Genomic DNA, 10915 nt, shown 5'->3' on the forward strand with positions numbered 1-10915 from the left:
AAAGTTGTTAATCTAGTCTTGTTCCCTTATCCATTATTCGCAACTGAGCATGCAATTTCAGAAACTGGACAATTGTTCGAATATGATGAGCTACAATACAGGTGTGGAGTCAAATTTTGACAGTTGGGAAGACCAGACTACAGACTTCAGGGATTAATGACAAAAAAAAACAATTCTCGATAGGAGTGAGAGAGGCAGGGTAGTTCATGGGGGCTTCAACGATCTAAATATTGACAGGGATCACTACAGTACGAGTAATATAGGTGGGTCAATTGTTGTCCAGTGTGTGCAGGAGGGCTTCCTGACACAGTATGTAGACAGATCTACAAGGGCGAAGCCACTTCAGATTTAGTACTGGGTAACGAACCTGGCCAGCTGTTAGATTTGGAAGTAGGTGAGCACTTTGGAGACAGCGATCACAATTCTGTCAGGTTTACTTTAGTGATGGAAAGGGATAGGTGTACTCCACCGAGCAAGGGTTACAGCTGGGGCAAGGAAAATTACGATGCAATTAGGAAAGATTGAGGAAGAGTAGAATGGGGAAGTAAACTGCAGGGGATGAGCTCATTAAAAATGTGGAGCTAATTCAAGGAAAAGCTCCTGTTTGTCCTAGATAAGTATGTACCTGTCAGGCAGGGAGGAAGATATAGAACGCGTGAGCCGTGGTTTACTAGGGAAGCGGAATCCCTGGTCAAGAAGAAGAAGAAGGCTTATGTTAGGACAAAATATGAAAATTCAGTTAGGGCGCTTGAGGGTTACAAGGAAGTCAGAAAAGACCTAAAAAGAGAGCTCAGAAGAGCCAGGAGGGGACAGGAGAAGTTGCTGGTGGATAGGATCAGGATTAACGCTAAGGCTTTCCATACATATATCAGGAATAAAAGAATGACGAGAGTTAAACTAGGCCCAATCAAGGATAATAGTGCGAAGTTGTGTGTGGAGTCAGAGGAGATAGGGGAAGCACTAAATAAATATTTTTCAACAATGTTCACTAAAGAAAACGAAAATGTTGGCGAGGAAGATACAGAGATACTTATATCTAGACTAGAAGAGATTGAGTTTCACAAGCAAGAGGGATTAGGACTACTGCAGAGTACGAAAATAGACAAGTCCACTGGACCGGATGGGATATATCCGCGGATCCTCTGGGAAGCAAGGGAAAAGATTGCCGAGCCTTTGGCATTGATCTTCAAATCATCATTGTCTACAGGAATAGTGCCTGAGGACTGGAGGATCGCAAATGTGGTTCCCTTGTTCAAAATGGGTAGTAGAGACAACCCTGGTAATTACAGACCAGTGAGTCTCACTTCAGTTGTTGGTAAACTGTTGGACAAGATCATAACAGATAGGACTTATAACCATCTAGAAAAGAATACTCTGATCAGGGACAGTCAGCACGGTTTTGTGAAGGGTATATCGTGACGAACGAATCTTATTGAGTTTTTTTGTCAAAGTGACCAAGCAGGTAGATGAGAGTAAATCGGTGGATGTGGTGTATATATATTTCAGCACGGCGTTCGATAAGGTCCCCCACAGTAGAATATTATATAAAATGCGGAGGAATGGAATTGTGGGAGACATAGCAGGTTGCAGCAGGAATTAGCTTGCTGAAGGAAAAAAGAGGGTTGTAGTAGAACATGTTCATCTTGGTGTCCAGTTACGAGCAGCGTACCGCAAGGGTCGGTGTTGAGTCCACTGCTGTTCGTCATTTTTATAAATGACCTGGATGAGGGCTGAGAAGGGTGGGTTAGTAAATTTGCGGCCGACACTAAGGTCGGTGGAGTTGTGGATAGTGATGAAGGATGGAGTCGGTTGCAGAGAGACATAGATAGGACGCAGAGCTGGGCTGAGAGGTGACAAATGGAGTTTAATGTGGACAAGAGCGAGGTGATACACTTTGGCCGGAGTAATCAGAATGCAATGTACGAGGCTAATGGTAGGATTCTTGGGAGTGCAGGTGAGCAGAGAGATCTCGGTGTCCATGTACACAGATCCCTGAAAGTTGCCACCCAGATTGATAGGGTTGTAAAGAAGGCTTACAGTGTTTTGGCATTTATTAATAGAGGGATTGAGTTCCGGAACCAGGAGATATTGCAGCGGCTGCACAAAGCTCTGGTACGGCCACACTTGGAGTATTGTGTACAGTTCTGGTCAACACGTGAAAAGAAGGATGTGGAAGCTTTGAAAAGGGTGCAGAGGAGATTTACTATGATGTTGTGTGGTATGGAAGGAAAGTCTTTCGAGGAAAGGCTGAGGGACCTGAGTCTGTTTTCTTTGGAGAGAATAAGTTTGAGAGGTGACTTAATAGAGACATACAAGATAATCTGAGTGTTAGATGGGGTGGACATGGAGAGCCTTTTTCGAAGTGTGGGGACGGCAAACACGAGGGGGCACAACTTTAAAGTGAGAGGAGATAGCTACAAGACAGATGTCAGGGGCAGTTTCTTAATCAGAGAGTAGTAAGGGTAGTAGATTCTACTACAGCATCGGTAGTAGATTCGCCCAGTTTCAGTGCATTCAAGTCGTCATTGGACAGGCAAATGGACGTACATGGAATAGTGTAGGTCGGATGGGCTTCAGATTAATATGACAGGGTGTCGCCAAAGGGCCTGTAGTGCGATTTAATGTTCTGTGTTCTATATTCTATAATTCCCAATACATTGTTTTTTTTTTGCAATGGACAATTGTTTAAATGCATAAGTAAGTTAAATACATGACACTTGGGGTCCAACGCATCGAGAAGAGAATGAAAGTAAAGTCTAGAATGATAGGATCAGATCTTATTTTATTTAGTGTATTGTGGAAATAAAACATTCTACACGATTGTAACTTATGTAAGCGATGAGTTAACATAATTGACTCTCTGGAGATGTGATGCATGTACAAATGCAGATTACCTCTCCCTTATGTTGGTCACACTGCAGCCACAGAACTTCAACGCCTGCAGAATCATTCATTTTCGGAAATGGGGAAACCACTGGTTTTGCAATTGAAGGAGATTTACTATCCACTTCTTGCAGCTGTTTGTCTTCCAGGTAAGCCATTCAACTTGCTTCTTTCGAATTAATTTTAATTGATCCGAGTTAATGTTGCATACCATATATTTCCCATTGTCAGTGTTCACATAACAATGTCAAAAGCAGTGTTTGAACACTTTGGCTTTTCTACTTTATCTGGAGCATAGCTGATGTACTAACAACCCTCATAAAAGTGTCACATGCAAAGGGCTTTCGTTGATCATTCGATAGTCTGACAATACCATACAGAATAATGACAACAGCATTAAAACTATCGGTAAATTTCCTATTTTGTAAATCACTCAGAATGTATTAAATCCTCTTAATAAGTATCTTCTACTCTACTTCAAACGTGCATTGCAATATTACCGAAATGCTCTGTCTCTCTTTCAGCGAACACAATGACTGTTCTACTGATCTTACGAGGAAACTGTGGTCTTTCTAAATGCATCTCGGCCTATCTGGTAGCCATGGCAACATCGGATTTATTGGTCATTATCCATGATGTTATCGCATATCGCATTTTGCATTATCATTTTCCTCTTTCCTTCTTCTCCTACACACCTGTTTGCAAGTTCATTATATACATAGCTGCTACCAGTCTCGATTTAACTGTTTGGTTCACCGTTTCCTTCACATTTGACAGATTTGTGGTGATCTGCTGCCAGAAGTTTAAAATACTATATTGTACAGAAAGAACCGCAACAGCGGTATTAATAACCATTTTGGTCCTGACCTTGTTAAAAAATATTCCACTTTTGTTTGCATATGAGTCAGAGCAAATCCTTAATAAAATCCAATGGGGCTGCCAGTCAAGCGTAACTTTCTTTGCTTCATCTCCAGGGATAGCGTTTGTCTGGGTTTACAGCACCTGGGTTGCTTGGCTTCCATTTATCTTAATTGTCTCATTTAATTGTTTAACCATCCGCCGTATTCTAATGGCGAACAGAACTCGGATTAAACTCCATGGACACAGAAAGGGGAATCAAAGCAATACAGAGATGGAGAACCGGAGGAAGTCGATCGTTTTATTGTTCTCAGTATCGGTCAGTTTCATATTGCTTTGGTTGACACGTTCCGCTACTTTGGTCATTACCAGACTGTCAAACCCTAATTATTACCGAGGTGAATTTAACGACTTGAATGTATCGCAACTGAAACGGGAAATATTCTCAAGTTGTTGAGCTGTTTTCTGAACCTATGTATTTATGCAGCAACCCAGAACAAATTCAGAGAGGAGCTGAAGAATGTGGTGAAATCGCTATTGAGACAAATTCTCAAATGTGTTTTTAAAAATGTGGACAAGGGAAATGCATTTTAGGGGAATTTTGTAGCTGAGTCCTAATTTCATTTTCTTTTCCACAATGGAGTTCTCTTCATCCCCCGACAGTTAAAAACAACATGTTTGACGCAGGTATTTCTTAGATTATCGAAACGAAATTTGACATGTGCAATCATTTCTGCTTCGTACGATTTTTGGTTGAATTGTACAAATTGCATGTCCTTGAAAAGGTGATATGTTCAAACTCAGGTATCAGTGTTTAACAAAAAAGTCTTGAGCTGTGATACTTTACACCAATATATGAATCTATTACTGATACCGTCAGATGTGTCAGGTTGAAATCGCCGTCATGTCTATTGTTGTCTGGGAAAAAAATAATCAAAGATGTTACTGCCTCAAAATGAGAAACTGGCTATTTTTGTGCTAATTTTGCAAGAAAGACATTTGATTTTCCGACATAACTACATACTGAAACGCCATCCTCGGCAACTTTCAACATGCACAAATCAAACAATGGAAACTTCCATTCTTGCTGACCTGATTTTTGCATGATACGAAAACAAATACGTGAACCGGTGTAGCAAATAACCTCTGTCAATCAGCCGACAGTGTACACAGGTACGATGCCTAATACATTAAGCGATGAGTACACATATGAACAATATATTCGTAGAGATATCAAAAATAAGAGTGACCGCTCAACTCAGTACATTTTTTTCCATATTCTTCAGGTGTCTGTTCATTCGTATAGCCCACAGAAATACACATTGCTACTTCATGAAAGTATTCACTGATTTGAGCTCAACCGATTTCTGTGACAGACATTTCAAAAGTCCGTGTATGAAATCTCTCTCATCATCTCAGTCATAAACATCCTATTGCATTTTAGACAGTGAACCGTAGCTCCAGCTCGCAGTAAGATGGTGGAAAATCTGATGGGCCTTTGTATTGCTCTCAAAAAAGGCTTGCTTTTTTATGTTATAAAAATGTAATACCTCGCATTTTCCAAACTAAACTCAATATTTCATTTTTGATTCAATGTCATGAATTTTCAGTCACTGCCTAAGGCAAAACTCAATGTCCATTCCATTTTGCCCGATGGAAATTGTGGTGTGCTTTCTTCTTTAACTGATGAAGTTTTGGGAATACCAAATGTGTTAATGAAGTGTCTTGTGGTGGAGGAAGAGCAGTACCAGTTATTCTCGCACGTCTTTCCATGCAGATACTATCCCCAATGAACGTTTGCTCTCAGAGCATTATCACATGATCACATTAATAATTCATCGAGTCACAGAGTCATGCAGCAGAGAAACAGATCCTTCCGTCCAACCAATCATGCCAACTATAATCCCGAACTAACCTAGTCCCACTTGCCTTTGCTTGGCTCATATCCCTCCATATAATTCTGTTTCTTCTCCAAATGTGTTTTAACGTTGCAGCTAAACCCGTGGGCCAAAGGTCCTGTTCTGTGTTGTACTTTTCTATGTTGTATGTTCTAAACCCGCAACCACCACTTCCTCTTGAAGTTCATTGCACAAGCGAACCATTCTCTGCGTAAATTAAAATTAAAAAATGTCTCTTTTAAAATCTTTCTCCTCTCACCTTAAAAATATACACCCTTTTCTTGAGCTCCGCCACGCTGGGGAAAATGAATTTATAATTCCCCTCATCCATACGCATCATGATTTTCTAAACCTCTTTAATGTCAAGTCAGAGCCTCCCATGTTTCAGTGGATAAGTCCCTGCATATCCAGTCTCCACCTATAATACAAGCCCAATTCCCGGTAACATCCGAGTAAATCTCTTCTAAACACTCTGTAGCTTGATAAATCCTTCGTAAAACGGGCTAACAGAACAGCATAAAGTACTTCAGAAGAGAACCCCCCCCCCCCACATCCTGTACAACCTCAAAACGACGTGCCAACCCCACATCTGAGCAATGCAGTCAAGCTTTCTAAACACTTCTTAATTACCCTATCTGTTGTGATGGAGGCTTCAAAGAATTATGTACCAGATCCTTAAGGTCTCTCTGTTCAACAATATTACCGAAAGCCGAACTTTTATCTGAATATGGCTTGCCTTTTTCATGTTATAAAAATGCAATACCTCGCATTTTCCAAACTACACTCAATCGGACACACTTCAGCCCATGGGCCCAAGTGATCATTTGATCTATTTCTCATCTCAGGTAACCCTCTTCACTGTCCACTGTACCAACAACATTAGTGTCATCCGAAAGGTTACCAACTGAGCTTTCTTTATTATCACCGACATCACTTATATAAAAGACAAGCAAAAGTGAATCCAGAACTGATTGCTGTGGGACACCATTCGTCAAAGACCTTCAGTCTTTAGTATTCTTTTAAAAATTACATTAGTTAGAAAATAAGATTCGTAACAAATCGTGATTTGAGATATTTTATAAATTGCTTCTACTAAAATGCCAGCTCGCATATTTCTTCCATTATGAAGATGATCTTTCTTCTCATAGTTATACGAGTCCAGTAGTCCCTCTGTTTCTCACCCTCTGTTTCTCGCCCTCTGTTTCAGCCCCTCTATTTCAGCCCCTCTGTTTCAGCCCCTCTGTTTCTCGTCCTCTGTTTCAGCACCTCTGTTCCAGTCCATTTGTTTCCCGCTCTCTGTTTCAGCCCCTCTGTTTCTTGCCGTCGGTTTCCCACCCTCTCTTTCTCGCCCTCAGTTTCTGCCGCTCTGTTTCACTCCCTATGTTTCTCGCCCTCTGTTTCAGCACTCTATTTCATCCCCTCTGTTTAAGACACGCTGTTTCAGCCCTTCTGTTTCTTGCCCTCTGTTTCAGTCCCTCTGTTTCTCGCTCTCTGTTTCAGTCCCTCTGTTTCGCGTCCCCTGTTTCAGCCCCTCTATTTCAGCCTCTCTCTTTCAGCCCCTCTGTTTCTCGTCCTCTGTTTCATCCCCTTTCTTTCTCGCCCTCTGTTTCAGCCCTCTGTTTCTCGCATTCTGTTTCAGACCCTCTGTTTCTCGCTCTCTGTTTCAGCCTCTCTGTTTCACAATCTCTGTTTCAGCTGCTCTGTTTCAGCCAATCTGTTGATCGCCCTCTGTTTCAGCCCCTTTGTTTATTGGACTCTGTTTCTCATCCCTTGTTTCAGCCCTTCTGCTTCTCGTCCTCTGTTTCTTGACTCCACGAGAACTCACTGCTTCATTCAACTACGAGCATAGTTTGAAAAGAACGGGGAGGAAAAGTGTGAACGACATAATGACTGTTGGATATTGGTGCCCCTTTTGAAAAGATAGGATTTTCCTCATAATAGTTTTACAGTATGAAATATCATTTATCAGCTATTTAATTTGTAAAATCCTAACAGGCGAAAACAAATCGAGAATCAAGTCAATCATAGTGCTCACATTACTCGTTGAACTGTCGTCAATAAGTTACCTGTTGCCAAATGTGTACTATCATAAGAGTGCTATTTTCAAAGTTAACAAGGTTTTGTTCTCATAATAAATGAAAATCAATCATCCAATGCAGGTGGCAACGGGAACTTGGTCATCCAAACACACGAGTCGCTGTTCCATGGCCACACACCAAAAGGATACAGAAAATGAATTAACCAAGAGAAAATTAAAACGTAACCTTAAAAGCATAATACAACAAAAAGCCCTCATGCAAATACGGATTTTTACAGGAGGGAGTTCTCATCAAGACACCTTGTACCAGCACTTGTAATTAATGATCCCTCATCGAGCAGTCCTGATCAGGCAAATGGAAATCAGAACATCAGATGTGAAGGAAGACACAAATGGCCTATACAAGAGGTACAGATTGCACCTAAATTGGATGGGGACTAATATACTGGCAGGGAGATTTGCTGGAGCTACTCATGAGGACTTAAACTATTAAGGTGGGGGTGAGGGGAGTGGGACCAGGGAGATGGTGAGCAAAGAGATCAATCTTAGACTGGGACAGTTGAAAATAAAAGTGAGTCAAACAGTCAGGGCAGGCCGGGACAAGGTAGGCTAATAAATTAAACTGTATTTATTTCAATGCAAGGGCCTAACAGGGAAGGAAGGTGAATTGAGGGCATGGTAAGTAATATAGGACAGGGAGATCACAGCAATTACAGAGACATGGCTCCCGAATGGGCAGGACTGGCAGCTTAATGTTCCAGGATATAAATGTTACAGGAAGGATAGAAAGGGAGGCAAGAGATGAGGGGAAGTGGCGTTTTTGATAAAGGATAACGTTACAGATGTGCTGAGGGAGGATCTTCCCGGAAATAGATCCAGGGAAATAATTTGGGTGGAACTGAGAAATAAGAAAGGGATGATCACCCTATTGGGATTGTATTATATACCCCCTAATAGTCAGAGGGAAATTGAAAAACAAACTTGTAAGGAGATCTCAGCTTTCTGCAAGAATAATAGGGTGGTTATGGTAGCGGATTTTAACTTTCCAAACATAGACTGGGACTGCCATAGTGTTAAGGGTTTAGATGGAGAGGAATTTGTCAAGTGTGTACAATATTTTTTTTCTCTTTCATTATGTGGTTGTACCTACTAGAGCACTTTAGGGCCAACGAACATAATTCTATTAGATTTAAAATAGTGTTAGAAAAGGATAGGCCAGATCTAAAAGTTGAAGTTCTAAATTGGAGATAGGCTAAATTTTACAGTATTAGGCAAGAACTTTCAAAAGCTGATTGGGGGCAGATGTTCAGTGGTAAACGGATGGCTGGAAATGGGGAAGCCTTCCGAATTGAGATAACAAGAATCCAGAGAAAGTACATTCTTGTTAGGGTGAAGGCAAAAGCTGGTAGTACAGTGAATATGGGATGACTAAAGTAATTGAGGGTTGAAGAAGAAAGAACAAAATTGTTTGCAGCCCAGGAACAGGCCCTTCGTCCCTGAGCCCAGCCAAATGTATTGTCTAAACTTGTCAGTCAATTCCTAAGCATCTATATCCCTCTGCTAACCAACTACTTATGTGTCTGTCCAGACGCATCTTAAATGAATCTACCGTGCCTGCTTCAACCACTTCTGCTGGCAACCCCCTCCAAACTCCCACCACCCTCTGTCTGAAGTAGTTGTCGCGTGTATCCCGCTTGAACATTCCACCTCTCACCTTGAAAGCATGATGTCTCGTTATTGAATCCTTCACTCTGTGAAAAAGATTGTCTCTATCCACCCTGTCTGTACCCTTCATGATTTTGTAAACCTCAATCAGTTCCCCCCTCAAGCTCCTTTTCTTCAAATGAAAATAAGCCTAACCTACTCAACCTCTCTTCAGAACTAACATCTTCTATACCTGGCAACATCCTCGTTAAACCTGCTCTGCACACTCTCCAAGGCGTCCACATTATTTTGGTAATGTGGCGACCAGAATTGTCCCCAGTTCTAAATGCAGCAGAACCAACGTCTTGTACAATTTTAACATGAATTGGTTGAGAAAAAGAAGGAAGCACATGTCAAGTATAGACAGGATAGATGGAGTGAATACTTAGAAGAGTATAAATGCAGCAGGAGGTGAATGAGGGGACATGAGATAGCTTTAGCAAATAGAATTAACGAGAATTCAAAGGGTTTTTACAAATACATTCTGCACAAAAGGGTAACTAGGGAGTGAATAGTGCCCCTCAAAGAATGGAGGAGAAAGTGAGGGCTGCGGATGCTGAGATCAGAGCTGAAAATGTGTTGCTGGAAAAGCGTAGCATGTCAGGAAGCATCCAGGGAACAGGAGAATCGACGTTTCGGGCATACGCCCAAAGACACTCTAGGGAAGACACTTCCCTGGAGTTTACTGAAGAAGCGCTTATGCCCGAAATGTCGATTCTCCTGTTCTCTGGATGATGCCTGACCTGCTGCGCTTTTCCAGCAGTACTTTTTCAGCCCCTCAAAGAATGGCAAGGCGGCTATTGTGTGGAGCGGCAGAATATTGGGGAGGTACTAAATGAACATTTTGCATCAGTATTTAATGAGGAAAAGGATATAGAAAATATAGAATGCAGGGAAATATATGGTGGCATCTTGCAAAATGTCCATCTTTCAGAGGAAGAGGTGCTGGATGTCTTGAAACGCATAAAGGTAGATAAATTCCCAGGACCTGATCAGGTGTACCAGAGAACTCTGTGGAAGCTAGAAAAGTGATTGCAGGGCATCTTGCTCTCATATTTGTATCGTCGATAGTCACAGGTGAGGGGCAGTAGGACTAGAGGTTGACTAAACGTGGTGAAACTTTACAACTCGGATGGTAAGGACAATTCAGGGAACTATAGACCAGTGAGCCTGACGTCCACGGAGGGCAAGTTGGTAGAGGGAATCCTGAGGAACAGGGTGTACATCGAGTCATAGAGTCATAGAGATGTACATTGAGAAAGGCAAGGATTGATTAGGTTTAGTCAACTTGGCTTTGTACGTGGGAAATCATGTCTCACAAACTTGATTGAGTTTTTTGAAGTAGTAACCAAGAGGATTGATGAGGGCATAGCTGTAGATGTGATATATATGGATTTAAGTAAGGCGTTCGACAAGGTTCCCCATGGGAGACTGGTTAGCAAGTTTAGATCTCACGGGATACAGGGAGAGCTAGCCATTCGGATACAGAACTGGCTCGAAGTAAGAAGACAGAGGGTGGTGGTGGAGGGTTGTC

General features: G+C 41.7%; 1 pseudogene; it reads left to right on the plus strand.

Moving 5' to 3' along the window:
- The first annotated feature begins 2962 nt into the window (after window positions 1-2962).
- On the plus strand, window positions 2963-4335 carry LOC148136308 (putative G protein-coupled receptor 139; annotated as a pseudogene).
- Window positions 4336-10915: the final 6580 nt, after the last annotated feature.

This window comes from Chiloscyllium plagiosum, unplaced genomic scaffold (assembly GCF_037043375.1).
Source record: "Chiloscyllium plagiosum isolate Xiang-an unplaced genomic scaffold, Cpla_swu_hap1 HiC_scaffold_46, whole genome shotgun sequence".
In the NCBI taxonomy this organism is placed as follows: Eukaryota; Metazoa; Chordata; class Chondrichthyes; order Orectolobiformes; family Hemiscylliidae; genus Chiloscyllium; species Chiloscyllium plagiosum.